We start from the raw sequence: 4307 nt of genomic DNA, 5'->3' as shown, positions 1-4307 counted from the left end.
TTTGTAGAAAAAGGACTTTGAAAAGTGGTGTATGCAGTGGCCAGTGATAATGGAATACTTGAAAGTAATCCCCTCATTCCAGGAACTAGCGCTCAGCTGGCAGAACTAATAGCCCTCACTCAGGCACTAGAATTAGGAGAAGGAAAAAGGGTAAATATATATACAGAATCTAAATATGCTCACCTAGTCCTTCATGCCCATGCGGCAATATGGAGAGAAAGGGAATTCTTAACTTCTGAGGGAACACCTATCAAACATCAGGAAGCCATTAGGAGATTATTATTGGCTGTACAGAAACCTAAAGAGGTGGCAGTCTTACACTGCTGGGGTCATCAGAAAGGAAAGGGAAATAGAAGGGAACTGCCAAGTGGATATTGAAGCCGAAAGAGCCACAAGGCAGGACACTCCATTAGAAATCCTTATAGAAGGACCCTTAGTATGGGGTAATCCCCTCTGGGAAACCAAGCCCCAGTACTCAGCAGGAGAAATAGAATGGGGAACCTCACAAGGACATAGTTTCCTCCCCTCAGGATGGCTAGCCACTGAAGAAGGACAAATACTTTTGCCTGCAGCTAACCAATAGAAATTACTTAAAACCCTTCACCAAACCTTTCACTTAGGCATTGCTAGCACCCATCAGATGGCCAAATCATTATTTACTGGACCAGGCCTTTTCAAAAGTATCAAGCAGATAGTCAGGGCCTGTGAAGTGTGCCAAAGAAATAATTGCCTGCCTTATCACCAAGCTCCTTCAGGAGAACAAAGAACAGGCCATTGCCCAGAAGAAGACTGGCAACTGGATTTTGCCCACATGCCCAAATCTCAGGATTTGAGTATCTACTAGTTTGGCTAGATACTTTTACTGGTTGGGGAGAGGTCTTCCCCTGTAGGACAGAAAAGCCCCAAGAGATAATAAAGGTACTAGTTCATGAAATAATTCCCAGATTTGGACTTCCTGAGGCTTACAGAGTGACAATGGCCCCGCTTTCAAGGCAACAGTAACCCAGGGAGTATCCCAGGCATTAGGCATACAATATCACTTACACTGTACCTGGAGGCCACAATCCTTAGGGAAAGTTGAGAAAATGAATGAAACACTCAAAGGACATCTAAAAAAGCTAACCCAGGAAACCCACCGCGCGTGGCCTGCTCTGTTGCCTATAACCTTACTAAGAATCTGAAACTATCCCCAAAAAGCAGGACTTAGCTCATACGAAATGGTGTATGGATGGTCCTTCCTAACCAATGACCTTGTGCTTGACCGAGAGATAGCCAACTTAGTTGCAGACATCACCTCCTTAGCCAAATATCAACAAGTTCTTAAAACATTACAAGGAACCTGTCCCCGAGGGAAGGGAATTATTCCACCTTGGTGACATGATATTAGTCAAGTCCCTTCCCTCTAATTCCTCATCCCTAGATACATCCTGGGAAGGACCCTACCATCATTTTTTCTACCCCAACCATGGTTAAAGGGGCTGGAGTGGAGTCTTGGATACATCACACTTGAGTCAAACCCTGGATACTGCCAAAGGAACCTGAAAATCCAGGAGACAATGCTAGCTATTGCTGTGAACCTCTAGAGAGTCTGCACCTGCTCTTCAAGCAACAACCATGAGGAAAGTAATGAAAATCATAAATCCCCATGGCCCTCCCTTATCATATTTTTCTCTTTACTGTTCTCTTACACCCTTTCACTCTCACTGAAGCCGCTCCATGCTGCTGTATGACCAGTAGCTCCCCTTACCAAGAGCTTCTATGGAGAATGTGGCTTCCCAGAAATATTAATGCCCCATCATTTAGGAGTTTTTCTAAGTGAAACCCCACCTTCACCACCCACACCCATATGCCCCACATCTGCTATAACTCTGCCACTCTTTGCATGCACGCAAATACTCATTATTGGACGGGGAAAATGGTTAATCCTAGTTATCCTAGAGGACTTGGAACCACTGTCTGTTGGACTTACTTGACCCATACTGGTATGCCTGATGGGGGTGGAGTTCAAGATCAGGTAAGAGAAAAACACATGAAGGAAGTAATCTCCCAACTGACCTGGGTACATAGCACCCCCAGCCCCCACAAAGGACTAGAGCTCTCAAAACTACATGAAACCCTCCATACCCATACTTGCCTGGTAAGCCTATTTAATACCACCCTCACTAGGCTCCATGAGGTCTTGGCCCAAAACCCTACTAACTGTTGGATGTGCCTCCCCCTGCACTTCAGGCCATACATTTCAATCCCTGTACCTGAGCAATGGAACAACTTCAGCACAGAAATAAATACCACTTCTGTTTTAGTAGGACCTCTTGTTTCCAATCTGGAGATAACCCATACCTCAAACCTCACCTGTGTAAAATTTAGCAATACTATAGACACAACCAACTCCCAATGAATCAGGTGGGTAACTCCTCCCACACGAGTAGTCTGCCTACCCTCACGAATATTTTTTGTCTGTGGTACCTCAGCCTAACATTGTTTGAATGGCTCTTTAGAATCTATGTGCTTCCTCTCATTCTCAGTGCCCCCATGATCATCTACACTAAACAAGATTTATACAGTCATGTCATACCTAAGCCCCACAACAAAAGAGTACCCATTCTTTCTTTTGTTATTGGAGTAGGAGTGCTATACGGACTAGGTACTGGCATTGGCAGTATCAAAACCTCTACTCGGTTCTACTATAAACCATTTCAAGAACTAAATGGTGACATGGAACAGGTCGCCAAATCACTGGTCACCTTGCAAGATCAACTTAACTCCCTAGCAGCAGTAGTCTTTCAAAATCGAAGAGCTTTAGACTTGCTAACTGCTGAAAGAGGGGGAGTCTATTTATTTTTAGGGGAAGAATGTTGTTATTATGTTAATCAATCCAGAATCATCACTGAGAAAGTTAAAGAAATTCAAGATCGAATACAACATAGAGCAGAAGAGCTTCAAAACACTAGAGGCTGGGGCCTCCTCAGCCAATGGGTGCCCTGGATTCTCCCCTTCTTAGGACCTCTAGCAGCTATAATATTGTTACTCCTCTTTGGACCCTGTATCTTTAACCTCCTTGTTAAGTTTGTCTCTTCCAGAATCAAAGCTGTAAAGCTACAAATGTTCTTCAAGTAGAGCCCCAGATGCAGTCCATGACTAAGATCTACCATAGACCCCTGGACTGGCCTGCTAGCCCATGCTCCAATGTTAATGACATCAAAGTCACTCCTCCCATGGAAATCCCAACTGCACAACCCCTACTACACCCCAATTCAGAAGGAAGCAGTTAGAGCAGTTGTCAGCTAACCTCCCCAGCAGCACTTGGGTTTTCTTGTTGAGACGGGGGACTGAGAGACAGGACTAGCTGGATTTCCTAGGCTGACTAAGAATCCCTAGGCCTAGCTGGGAAGGTGACTGCATCCACCTTTAAACACAGGGCTTGCAACTTAGCTCACACCTCACCAGTCAGATAGTAAAGAGAGCTTACTAAAATGCTAATTAGGCAAAAGAGGTAAAGAAATAACCAATCATCTACCAACTGACAGCACGGGGGAGGGACAATGATTGGGGTATAAACCCAGGCATTTGAGCCAGCAATGGCTACCCCCTTTGGGTCCCCCGCCTCCAGAAACAGGAGCTCTGTTTTCACTCTATTAAATCTTGCAACTGCACACTCTTCTGTCCATGTTTGTAACGGCTCGAACTGAGCTTTTGCTTGCCATGCATCACTGCTGTTTGCCACCATCACAGACCTGCCGCTGACTTCTACCCCTCTGGATCCAGCAGGGTGTCCACTGTGCTCCTGATTCAGTGAGGCATCCATTGCTGCTCCCGATTGGGCTAAAGGCTCACCATTGTTCCTGCATGGTTAAGTGCCCTAATCAAGCTGAACACTAGTCACTGGGTTCCACAGTTCTCTTCCACAGTTCTCTTTCCACAAGCTTCCATGACCCACAGCTTCTAATAGAGCTGTAACACTCACTGCATAGCCCAAGATTCCATTCCGTGGAATCCATGAGGCCAAGAACCCCAGATCAGAGAACAAGAGGCTTGCCACCATCTTGGAAGCAGCCCACCACCATCTTGGGAGCTCTGGGAGCAAGGACCCCCCAGTAACAATATTATTCCCAGAAGCAATTTGGGGAGGTTCAGAATCTTGCAGCCTCTAGCGGCATGACTCCTAAACCATAATTTCTAACCTTATGGCTAATTTGTTAGTCCTGCAAAGGCAGTCTAGTCCCCAGGCAAGAAGAGGATTTGTTTTGAGAAAGGGTTGTTATCATCCTTGTTTCAAAGTTAAACTGTAAACTAAGTTCCTCCCAAAG

The 4307-nt window shown here is 45.3% G+C and overlaps 1 pseudogene; it reads left to right on the top strand.

The window, feature by feature from the left end:
* Nucleotides 1-1456: 1456 nt before the first annotated feature.
* Nucleotides 1457-3272, top strand: LOC129480325 (syncytin-1-like; annotated as a pseudogene).
* The last annotated feature ends 1035 nt before the right edge of the window (nucleotides 3273-4307 follow it).

The sequence above is a fragment of the Symphalangus syndactylus genome, chromosome 4 (genome assembly GCF_028878055.3).
Source record: "Symphalangus syndactylus isolate Jambi chromosome 4, NHGRI_mSymSyn1-v2.1_pri, whole genome shotgun sequence".
NCBI lineage: Eukaryota > Metazoa > Chordata > Mammalia > Primates > Hylobatidae > Symphalangus > Symphalangus syndactylus.
Note: the sequence above shows the minus strand (reverse complement) of the source record. Positions and strands in the feature narration are given on the sequence as shown.